The following is a 12,864-nucleotide window of genomic DNA, read 5'->3' on the forward strand; positions in this document are numbered from 1 at the left end:
TTTTGAATACATTAAAATGCTAAGTTCAGTAGTCACTAAGGTAACCAAAGGGCAAGCAAAGAAATGCACAAAGACACGAACATAGTCTCAGTACACTCAGCCAAAAATAAATTAAATTCTTCCTATATAAAAGAAAGAATGTAGTATTTTCAGATAAAAGTTCTCTTGGGCCTTTTTTGTGTTATAAATCTCAAAGGTGTTGCAGATAGAAGCCAGAGGATCAAACAAAACCCAGACCCTTCCTGTGGATAATCATGTTCTACCACAGCTCGTGGTTTCTTTAATATGATGCAAATAAAAGGTAAGAAACTTTAATGTTTTAAGTAAGTTTCCTGTACCTTTAGGAGATCCAGAGAGTGAAGATTTGGATTTAGTTCTGAATAGGATATTTATGATGGAGAATGCCTAAAAGGAAAAATAGAGAGTTAGCATTTTGCTTCCTAAAGCTACAAAAAGATCTTCTGTAGTAAATGTCTCACCACTACATTGAGTTGCCTCAGCTGTTTAGATGACAAGAATTTGTATGACCGTTAAATTCCCACTGACAGACTGCTCAACACAGCTATGTTTTTCCAAGCAGAAATTTTAACATGATCCAAGAACCTTCTTCCCTTGCTCCTTCCCCAAATGCAAGTAACTTTTCTTACACAAACTGTGGAATCTCACAATAGTGCTCTTTTCAGGATTCTAAGAGTCATTTGCAAATTTTCTTTCTGTAGTAAGGCTTCTAGTTCTGTAGAAGTTAACCTTCTTCGTAACAGCCCTAGAGATCAGCTACTGAAATTAGAGCCAGACCTTATTTCACAAAGCCAAACCAAAAGCAAGCCACTAACCTGAGAAACTCTGGCAGCTATTAACTGTACATATCTGATATAAATTTTACCTTTTGGCTACATTTCCACTCTAACAATTGCACTTATAAATAGGGATATAAAAAATAAACCTAATTAAAACCATTTTAAAATAAAATTGTTTCAGTACTGCATATGAAACCTGTCACTGCATGGACTGCTTTAAATGGAAATCAAAACGTATTTTATTCTGCTTACAAATATAGCACGAAGTGTTTAATCCTTCTTTTCCATGACTAAAGCCAACTGCACGCAGATGCAAGCAACATTACTACCAGCAACAAAATGGGTAAGAACTCAAGCTTGATTAGGGTTAGAAGAGGACGTAGATAAGCTCTTGAATTTACTTCAGCCAGCCATTTCAAAATCCTATAACAAATCTTGGAGAAGTCCTACAGAACAGATGAGGATACTGAGCCTGAAAAAGGTAGACACTGCACCTGCTTTTTTAACTGGAGACTGAAGAAGGAAGACAAGAGGATTACACTACTATCAGTTCAGCTTTTCTTCTAGAAGTTTTTCTGGAGGCTTAATTAAGCACCTGGAAAACAAGGAAATGGATAATACTTCCAGGTGGGATCAAAACCAAGTTGTATAAAGATGACTAAATTTTCTCCAGCCATCTCTGGTGGTCTAACCAGGCTCAAAAATGAATCACTTGATCCCAGCAGGAACAAATGCAAGGTTCTGACCAGGCACTGTCTGCCGATCAAATGCAGGACAGAAAACCCATCAACTGACACCAGCAGTGTGGAAGAAGTTACAACCAACATAACATCATTACCTAACACAAGGCAATGCTGACAGGGTCTTTTAGAAAAAATAATCATCGCACTGAGATACAGAAATGGAAAAATAGCCTCAGAGATATCTGCAGTAGTCATTCTGCTCTGTACTCAGTGTAACTGAACCCTCGGCCGGAGCACTGCATCCTCACATGGGTACCATGCTTCAAGACAGACGTGCACCCAGTTAGCAAAAAAAAGCAGGAAAAACAGAAAACACTCAACTTTAGAAAAATGTAACCTGTAAGAAAACCACTAAAGGAGCTGGGCTTGTATATGCTGAAGAGGAGAGGGCTGGCTGGGGCCTGACAACCAGCAGTCTTCAAGCACATAGAAGGTTTTTTGAGTGGAAAAGAATAATCTGTTCTTCACGCTTAAAGTGACAGAACTAGAAGCAAGAGGCTTAAAAGTGCATCAAAAAAATGCTTTCCGATAGCAATAGTTGCAATGAACTATACTGCCTTGGGCGAGAGAGGTGACTTCACTGTTAGTAAACTTCATGGAATTGATAAACATCCATTTAGAACGAAGCTGGCACACCTGACACCTCAGAGGGATGGACCACTTCATCCCCTGGAGTCCCTCCCAGCCCAGATTCCCATGACTGTGAACGCGCTTTCGTGTACCCGACTGTAACAGCACATTTCCACCCCCCACCCAGGGAAGACAACTGCCTTGTTAAACAACAGGTTTGGCAAAAAGGGGGATCTCACATGGGTCCCACCACAGACTTGCTCTGAACAATGATAAACTACTTGAAAATACAAGAGAGACTAATTCCTCAAAGAAACAGGTTTTATTCATTGTCAGGACCAGAATAGGGAAAGATATCCTATTCCTTAGGATGCACACCTTTGGAAGGCTGGAAGTTAGGACTTTCTCATTATGCTACTTGTTACAAACTTGCACGTGTAGCCCATTGAAACCTTCTTTGCATTCATTCAGAATGTACCAGCTCCGGGCAGGGAGGGCTTTTTATGGAATGGGAACAGAGTAGAATGAGGAACAGGATAGATGCCAGATAAAACCATCAAGACTCAAATTACAAGGACTTTTTGACATCACCAAACTAAAATACATTTCACAAAAAATATCCAAGAAAAAGTTTTAGCTATAGGAAATGAGGTTTTAAATTAAGCATTAATTTCTTCCCGAAAAGCGGATGCTACACAACATGGTGCATCTGAACAGTTACTGACCCTTCAGTCAGACAGCATGGAAGATTAATTGTTCCTTATCAAGAACAAACGCTCTTCTCTAAGCAGGAAAGTTCGTTTATCCCTATTTCACAGACAGGCAACTAGAACACAAACCTCAAGTCCCATCCCTGCAAAAGGATGTAGGTATCCGAGGCGGGGGCTAGGCAGAACTGAAACTACTAAACCAACCCTGGAACACACAACATTTACTCACTAAGCCCTGTGTCACCTGGATTTTTACATGCATGTACTCTATTGCCACTCAATGTCAACCAACCCTCATCTGGGCAAAAGCGCAGCACTGCAGTAGCGCTTATCTGCCACGCAGGAACAATCTGCTGAGCTGGTCTGACAGAGGCGGCCAATCCCCCACCGCTCAAATCAGAATTTACAGGCACATCAAGGACAGACCCACTATCCAACAACATCATTTTCACCTGTTGTTTGCAGACTGGGGAATACTACATTATTGTGCATAGAAAATATTGGTTGGAAAGATTCCCTCTCTCCTCCCTTTTTAAAAATGGGGTTTAAGTAACTCAAATGTGGTGGCTGAGGCTCTTTTGTCCCAGACCCAACCATTTCAGAGCACGAAGAATAAATTTCCACAAATTCTAGGAGTTTTGTTCAGATGGTTCATTTCCTAATATACATTTGAAAAACCTACATCAGTGGTAACTTTGCAATATACAGCATAAAATTTTAAAGCATCTGACTGCTGCAACAGTGTTTAAGAACATCTAGCTATTTACAACTGGAAACTCTAAATAAATATACTTGTTACCAATCAAGATTAAAAAAAAGACCACAAATTTTACAGACTTCAGGCTGTTTACATGAAACGTAAACCACTAGCTAAACAATGTTTTTTTCTTAGATAAATCTTCTTCTACAATATTTGGGCAAGGCAAAGTGCATCTCAATGGCAATGTTCACTGTAGAAAAAGATGATGCTCTTTTTGAGTACTGGTAAGATGAATTTTCAAGGGTAGAAATGGTAAATATTAAACAAATCTGTTTGGGAGCCAAACCATGGATTATTAATAAGAGAACAGGTGATGAAAAGCTAAAATTTGAAAGTAAAATCTGAAGGAAAAGAGGGAACTAGCAGATGTACACATAAACAAGACAGTTCGAAACATAATGCAAAATAATAAACCAGAAAGTGGTAAGTCAATCATGAATAAAGATAAATGCTTAAAGGCTTACTTATAGCTGAATCAGTTAGTACTGTGACAAAATATTTAATGATTCTTTTTCCTGCAGTAGGACAGGTCAAAAAAAGCCCACTGATACTGATTACAGTTGACATGGCAATCAGTGCACAGATCTCTATTGTTCCAGCTGCAGCTTCAAGAACTTGTAACAAAATAATCAACTCCTCAGCAAGGATCCCAGCAAAGCAATTAAAAAAATTTTTTTTGAAAGTTCCTATGTCTTCAGAATAACATTGCTGTTCTTCAGTAAGACCTGAAAGGCACAGAGCAGTTTTCAGTTTTGCTCTGACTTTGTCTGGCTACATCACCTCAAATTTATTTCAATCTATGAGTACTTTAATTTTGCCACAAAATAAGCAATACTTTGACTGACTGGTACTGACAGCGGAAAAATTATTTATAAGCGTTATGAAAAATTTCAAAGAAAGAAAGAGTGGTTGTTTAAAATAATAATAGTAATTGTATCTTGCATGCATCCTTTAAGAAGAGTTTTGAAACAAGATTTGGATCCAACATCAGAATACAGAAAATACAGTAAATAAATCAATCTATTGGCTCTTTAAATTTTCAACAAGATGCGGCAGACAACCAGGGAAGATCTCTGTAAAAGTCTGAACATACAAATTTGTTGCCTATATGAGATGATCAACAGACAAATCAGAGATCACTGTATTACATCATAGCTATAGCTGCATCATTAAAACTCAAGTTTTGATGTTCACTGGTATTTGAAAAAAATACATTTTTGCCAGTTTGAGCAAGGGAACTCTGTTGTACGCTTGCACGTCCCAATTGGAAGAAAGAAGATTTTATAAATATACTATTCCAAAAGCAGACAAAGGACTTCATTCAGATATTTTATTTCACTGCTATATATACACCTAGCCTCCATTTACATTCCAAATTATGTTCCGCCAAGGTCTGCCTTAAACCTGCCAGAAAAGCAATGACAAATACACCCCAACACATGAATTAAATCAGAAAAATGGCTGTCAACACTACTAGCTACAGTATCACCTAGACAGACAACCAAAAGGAATCAAACCCAGTATAACCTCTAGGACAGATAAAGGCAGCATAAAGACTTAAAAGGAACTTGTTGCTGTTACCATCTCCTGAAAACCCGGCATTGTGATCAAAAAACAGTGAAAAGAAAAGTGAGACTGGTGCAGTGATGGCTGCCAAACCCAGTGGGCAAGGAGGAGAAAGTGTGATGATGCCAGTGTTCAGAAAGCAAGCTAATGCTGCTAATACCAGCTGTCTCCGTGTTTACACTGTCATCTGTACCGGGAGAAGGCTGGGGGTGTCTCCTGCTGCTGTCACCGTATCGATGCCTTTTATCAGAACAATCAGACAAGTCTAGTTCAGTCTCAGGAGTTTTGCCACCGAGATCGTGTGCCCCTGGGACCCCGCAGCCCGCCCGCTGTCACCCGCCCGGGCCACCTGCAGCAGGATGGCTGCGGCCACCTTCTCCGAGGGGCTCAGAGCCGGCCGCGCTGCGACCCCCCGCCCTGTTCCTGGGGGGGCCCGAGGCACCACTGTCACCCTCCAAGGCGATACGGGGATCCTGGCCACAGAAGGACCGCCAGCCCCGTCGCCAGCCTGGTCCGGCAGCCCTCCGGGAGCGCAGCCCCGCCGCCCTCAACCCCCCGACCACCGGCCGCCCCCCGCTATCGCCCCTGGGGCCCGGGGCGCTGCGGCCCTCGGGCGGGCAGGGGTCCGCGCTGCCCCCGCCACGGCCCCATCGAGGCTCGGGGGGGCGGCCCCGCGGCTCACCCGCCGCGTCCTGCCCCGCTCCCCCGCGGCGGGCCCCGCCAGGCGGTGGGGAAGGGGCTGGGGGCTGCCCGCCCGGCCCGCCGCCGCCCCCGGGAGCCGGGCAAAGCCCCGGACGGGGGGGGGGGGGGGGGGGGGAGCGGGGGGGGGGGGGGGGGGGGAGCAGCGGCGGGGCGGGCCCGCCCGCCGCGGGGGCTGTCCCCTCCCCCACAGCTCCGCCGGCACGGCTCGGCGCGGCCCCCGCTAGGCCCCGCCGCCGCCGCCGTCGCCACCCCCCCGCCCCGCCGCCTCGGCGCCGGGGGGAGCCCGGGCCGCCTCCCCCCTCACCTGGCTGCCTGGGCTGCGGCTCCCGGGCCGGCTGGTGGTGCGGGCCAGCGGGCGGCTCAGTCCATGGGCCGGGTCCCGGGGGGGGGGCCGGGGGGCGACCGCGGCAGCGGAGGGAGGCGGCGGGCACAGGGCAAACACTAAAGAGAATGAGCGGGGCCAGCTCCGACCGGGAGGAAGTGACGGCACCGCGCCCGTAGCCAATCGAAGGCGGCCGAGCCCCCGCGGGCGCCACCCCCCTCCGCGCTCTCAGCCAATGGGCGCGGGCACCGGCTGGGAGCACCGCCCCCTTCCCGGCGACTACAAGTCCCGGCGTGCCCTGCGGAGGAGCCGCAGCCCTCCTCGGGGCGGGGGGACTACAGCTCCCGGCGTGCCCCGCGCGGCAGCAGCGTCGTGCCCAGCCAAGATGGAGGTGCCGGAGGGCGACAGCGGGCCGGGCCGCTTCGCCGCCGCGCTCCTGCGGGGCCGCTCCCGCCACCGTCCCCGGGGGCTGGCCCCGTCCCCGCCCGTCTCCACCCGCTCCGGGCCCCGGCAGCCCCTCTCTCCCGCAGCGGGCGAGGGCTCTGGTGCGGCGGGGCGTCGTGAGGGGCCGCGGCCTGCGAGGCCCTGCGGGAGCGGCCCTGGGGCCGGGCTGTGCCGCCGTCCGCCGCTGCGGAACCGGCCACGTACGAGGCTCCTGCGGCGGGCGGCTCAGTGCGCTCCGGCCGCTCGCCTTGTGCCGAGCCCTCGCCTCCCCTCAGGGCGCAAGGGCACACGCAGCGGAGCCCCTTCTTCACTTACATCGCTGGGTTCTGGGAAAAGAGGAATCTGAACCGAGAGAAATGCAGAACTTGGCAGCTTCCCCCGGGAAGCCTGGGCTGTCTGTAAAGAAAAATGAAACGAGGCCCAAGGCACATCCACGTCCAGCACGGGCGCACGTTCATGTCAAAGTTCTTTTCAAATAAGGAGTCAATAGCAAGTGTCAGCCAACACACCTAGGGAAGAGTATTTAAACAAAAAAACCTTCAACTTTCAAAACCTGGGTGGGTGGGAAGGAAAAGCCGTGCTGATACAAGCAAAACTAGTAACAACATACATGCAAAATCCCTCAAACTCATACTGCCCAGGAAAAAAATTCCCTAACTGGTACTGTACAGCTGTGCAGAACCGCAGCTAACGGGGGGTACACTTAAATTCATGCTCTACATTTGAATCAAAAGAGTATACGTAAAAGGCATGTAAGCTAAATCTGATATAGTTCTTCTGCACAGCTTTAACCTGCCCTCTTGCATCCATACCTGCATTTCCCAAAGGCCCCCCTGCTGCCAATAACTAACTGCCACTGCCTTAACCAGGGATGGCTCCCTGTGACTTTGTCACTGTTTCTGCAGGACCCTTGAAATTAGCACATCAAAGCCAAGCAACGATACTACCTCTTTTGCATTATGAATGCAAAAATTCCAGCATGCCACTACTGAAGTCTATAATTTCTAGTAATTTCAGATTTGTCATACAGCCTGAGTCTTTCAATACCATTACGTTGCTTCAGATACCCTAGCTCTTGAAAGAGCAGCAAAAATGATGTTAACAGTAGTGTGCAGCTGTACAGTTAACTTCTGACATAGCAGAAGTTTCCCTTCCTGGGTCACTGTAGCAATCAAAATGCCATACAAGATTTAAATAAATGCCATCGCTAGTTTTTTTCAAGTAAACTATCCTTAAGCATTTTAAAGACAACAGTTTCCCTTAACTTGTATGATTTCTTAAAGCAATATAGCTGCTTTTTGTAACAAATTAGCACAGCAGCTAGCAAAAAATACAGTACAGTATTAAAGTCCCCAGTAGTGCTAGAATAGGTCCAACCATTCTGTCAGAAAAAGATACTATGAGAACTTTTTGGTTTAGAAATATTTTATCTTTCTTAATAGGTAAAAATACATTTTAAGTCACAAGGTTGCATTTAAACCCTATGGCATCATTAAATCGCAAGTCAGTAATTTCTGCCATTGTTCAGCAAAAAAAATGTGGCACCCAGCCCACAACATTTACTAACCAAACACATAACTTAATTCTACAGTAAATGCAAAAGCTTTCATATTTAGTGGGGAGAATCACAACTATAACATTTCAGCAAAAATGAATTAGAAATAAAAACCAATATACCTAAAGCTCCATATCCATTTCTGTATTTAATACTGGTATGGATTCCAAAGATACTATAAAGAAAATACATCATACACTTAAAATCAATCAACAATATAGCATTTAAAAGACATTCTCCAGTATATAAGTATATAGATATATATCCCATATCACATTTAAACACCTATTCATATGTTCTTGTGGTCTGTTGCATAATAATATGTGCTGTTAGATGCTTTAATTATTCCAAGCCAGCAACTGTTATACTTCAGAAGGAAATGAAATTTCAACTGTTGTGTAATCATTACTGCAAGGTTTAATAACAGAAACATTTATGCAGGTTTTTTTGTAGAAAGTTAGGTGGAGACAGGGAATTACAAAGCTGGTTTTTTTTCTTCCAGATTGAATTACATTACAAATTTAGTTTTATGTTCTCTTTTCCCAGAAAACTGTCAATGTCTGGGTAGGCGTAAAATCTGCACAACTGGGACAAAAAGTATCTGCAGCAGTTGAACATAATTTAAGCAAATACATATGTAACTCAAAAGTCCAAGGAACACTTGGCACACCACCTCAGATATCCAACACATCTGTCCTTTCATTTGAAGGATATTCACTCCTCTATTATGTGTATGATTATTAATTATTCAAAAATGTTACAAAAGACTTTGTCTCATTTATGCAGCAGCTTAAACAAGGACAGAGACTAATTTCTAGCTAATAATTTGTAAAATATTTGAAACTTTTTCTTTTATGAAGCAGTACTGCAATTACAGTATTTTCAGATGTTCATGTAGAAATCTGGTATTTGTTATCAATATATTTTCTTACTTCAAAATACCTCTTATTGGCACAAAACCAGAGTGTGAATTCCCCTTCACAGCTTTTGAAAATGAAAACATTTTACTAGGAAGCTCAATGTATGAGCTAGCTGTGCTAAAACCCCTTTATTCTGCTTTTCTGACACGTTACTCATTTGTAACAAAATATCTTTTACTTTCTATTAAGATTTATTACTTTATTATTAAAGCATTTTCTTTTCATCTTGAATACAACACAGTAAGTCCAGCACACGCTTTGAGCTCACGTGAATTAGATTACTATTTTGAGAGAAAATTTTTAAGCCTATAGTCACTTTGCAACTAGCTGTCAACAGAAGTCACTGAGCTTTTCATGTACTAGCCGGTACCTATTATTATAGCCCATATTCCCCAGGAACACTTCCAATTTCCTCTAAATTACATTAAAGGCAATAATGGCTTCATTTAAATAAGTAAGGGTAGAAAGCTAACGGAAAATAAAGCAGTTATCCTACTTTCTGAAAGCTGGGAAGATTTATAGATAGATTTAAATGTTCACAGAGGAGTCGTGCCTGGAGCATACCTTTGTCAGTTAACAGCTGCACAATTTTAACAGCAAATGCCTGAAACAGCAGAAAATAATACTCCAGCTGAGGGCTAAAAGAAAATGCATGCCTCTTCTCTCAGCTTTTTTTGGTTGATGAAATCTGCAAAACAGGTAACAGGTATTAAGAAATACTATTGTTTCTATGATGAAAAGACAAAAATCAAGGTTTAACAGTGGGGAGCTTTGGTACCAGGAAACTGCCCAGCCATTTATTTTGGTGGATGGCGTACAGCTATATCCAAACCAGGTTTCCATGGACTACTGTGTGCAGTCGGGCAGAGACAGCTCTGTTAGTCAGGTGAGACAACTTACTCCAAAGGTAGCTGGAAGCCTGCATCTCCCTGCTGCTACAGCCAGGCTGCTTTTATTATCCAGAGTGCAGGTGTGCAGACGCTGCACTGCTCGCTTCTTCCAAAGTTTGTCAAAATGTTTTCAAAGTGATTCACCAGCATTTTAGCAGAGCTTTTGACAGCTTGAAGCATGCAGTCCTGGGACAAAGCTCGCTGAATGACAAACCTCTTCTGTACAAGAATGAGTGAACTTCAGGGAAGGGTGAAGAGCTGCAAACACGAGATTGCTGTGACCAGCTTAGATCTGCAATCTCACACAATGCCTTACGGTTAACTCGTGCTGGTGACAGGACAAAGACATGCTCTGACAGCTTTAATCTGGCCTACCCTTTCCTGACAATATTGCATCTCTCAGGAAGGCTGTTCTGGAAAGGTCATGGAGCAAGCACAAAACTGCACACAACAATCGAAGTGCAGCCTGATGGAAGAGCCTAAAGAAAAAATCAACTATTCTGAAAGCAGGAGTCAGCTGAGAAAAAGGATGTGCTCTGGCCTCATGGGAGAATTTTTTAAATGAAATGTCTGTCTTACTGAGAGGATGACTCGACCCTTAGCACATATTTATATGAAGAAACAAGAGAAATAGAACTTGGCTTTAGTACATGCTGCCAGCGTTGTAGGAATGCTGGTAGTATCGTGGTCCATTCACAAACTAAGAAAACAAGAATACGTACTGGTCTTGAGGGTGGTAGTTTTTCAGGGCTTTCCAGAAGATGATCTCATGTGATGGATGATTAGATACCATCTAATACTGAATTACATGCTTTCAAGTCCTCAGAAGATCCACTGACACAAGGCATTTCCAGCCTGAGCTTTCCAAAGAAATCGCTGTTTGCCTAACGGTTCAACAAGGCGTACAAAGGGTGGCCCAGAGAAATTCAACAATCTCGCGAAAAAACTGTTATGACGTTGCTTGCATCAGGTTCCACTAAAATTATCAGATAAATACAGTTGGAACACTGCATTGCTTTCTGAGTCTTGAGAACGGGAGGTGTCAGAAGTAGCAATAAGGTCTCCACCTAAACGAAGGTGAGGGCACTGCCAATAATGTTTGCCTGTACTCTGAAGCAGAGACGCATCTGCTTGCCTGCACTACACTTGAAAAGTTCATTTCCCTGAAAGGGTAAGTGCACCACAGAAACACTTGCATGCCTTAAGAAATTTGCAGAGTATGTCAGGACTAGTAACATGTCACGAACAGTGCCACAGCCACATCTACAAAGTCTGAGTTACTCGGCTCTGGAGTGAACTAAAGGACAAAGACGCCACTAGTATTTGTTGATCTGAAATCACTTAGGCACTTACACAGAATGTCTGTCCAACCACAAGAAGTCGCATGTTGCAGGAAGTGCAAGAAAGTGAACATCAAGATGCACCGATAATTCTCCATTCAGAAGCACCCATTCTTCTTTGGCTACCTCTCAAAAAGGTTCTGGCTTGTTGCTGTAAATCCTGTCCAGTTCCATCTATAGTGGTACTGGTAAAATAAGAAACACCTGTTCACTGACATACATATCCCAGCAACCTGTCCCCTAAAGGAATCTTGCTTAGAACTGCAGAACTAAGATGGTCTAATACGAGCCCCTTAATATTGCACAGTGCTGAAGAACCCCATTTCAGCACAGGGTTATCTAGCATACATGCAGAACAGGTTGTCTACTTGAATAGATGCAAAGATATCATGTCAAATTACTGTTACATGACCACCAGTACAGATTTAATTTTGGTTCTTTGAGGCTGACGAGAAAAAAAAAGACTGCAAGTTCTCTGTAGAATTGTTCTCCCTATTATCCAAGGAAAAAGACCAAGCTGCAGACCAGCGTTCCAAGTATCCTTTTGGCTGGCAGGTTTTGAATGACCACAGCTCAATTAACATTGACATTCGAGGTAGGCATTCAGTTCCTTGCAAATGTCACACAACTCCCATGTGGTTTCAGCCTGTCTATTGAAATTCGTTCTGCAAGGCGCTTCGGCAAACTTGTAACACGCATCACAGTCTCTCTCATCAGCATTAAGGCAGATGCTTTTCATGATCGCCACTGTATTATTTCACTCTTGAGAACTACTTTCACTTCATACCTACGAACAAAGAGGGTCTGAGACTGCATGACAGACCAGATTCAAGAAAACCGTTAATGCCAACTCATTTTACACATTTTTAGGCACTTAGTAGTTTAAATCCACTGTCTAACAAGCAACTCATTTCTTTATATATTAAGAGATATGGCCAGCACGCATCCTCACATGGCAGCCACACATACTAAGGAGGAACTGAACGACAGCTGATCCTGCCCTGTGTTTCACCCTCAGTAAATTCAGTAACTTCCTTCATACGAGGCCCAGCTTCAACAAGCATTCTAACTACAAAAACCCAGTCCTGATTCAAGTCATCTGGAGAGTTTCTATGGACAACTAAAAAAATCTATCACATATGTCACTGCTTAGTATCATGTAAGTCTGAGACCTCACTCTTATACAGGAGTTTTTCCAGTCTCTATAATTAGATTTATTTATATCCCTGCAGTACCAGTGCTCTAAAAGCCTATGGTTTAGTAGTTTGGTGCCTAGGCCATCTGAGAACACAGTAAGGCTCAGGCATTTAGTCACGTAAACAGCCATAACTACAAGGTAAACGGATGCATTTAGAACTCAAGGCTACCAGAACTCAAGGCTACCAGACCTAATCAGCATATTTACGAGGAGACAGGGAGAACATCCGAGTTAAACTTAACTCTAAGATCACTGCTTCAGTTTTAACACATCACTAAAAATCCACTTGGAGACTGACACCCTCTCTAAGAGGGTGTATTACTTGCTTGTACTGCGCTACACTGACA

General features: G+C 44.0%; 1 protein-coding gene across 8 annotated transcripts in view; it reads right to left on the reverse strand.

Moving 5' to 3' along the window:
- The window catches only part of STAU1 (staufen double-stranded RNA binding protein 1), a 32,769-nt gene extending 26,460 nt beyond the window's left edge, over nt 1-6,309 (reverse strand). For 5 of the 8 annotated variants that reach the window (XM_040608130.1, XM_040608126.1, XM_040608128.1 and 2 more), the window contains exons 1-2: nt 6,153-6,309; nt 339-405 (exon numbers count right to left, since the gene is read on the reverse strand). The gene's annotated coding sequence lies outside the window, so the exon portion shown is untranslated. The remainder of the gene's footprint in view (nt 1-338; nt 406-6,152) is intronic. The other 3 variants (XM_040608134.1, XM_040608132.1, XM_040608127.1) reach the window with 2 other exon arrangements.
- Nucleotides 6,310-12,864: the final 6,555 nt, after the last annotated feature.

This window comes from Falco naumanni, chromosome 10 (genome assembly GCF_017639655.2).
Source record: "Falco naumanni isolate bFalNau1 chromosome 10, bFalNau1.pat, whole genome shotgun sequence".
NCBI lineage: Eukaryota > Metazoa > Chordata > Aves > Falconiformes > Falconidae > Falco > Falco naumanni.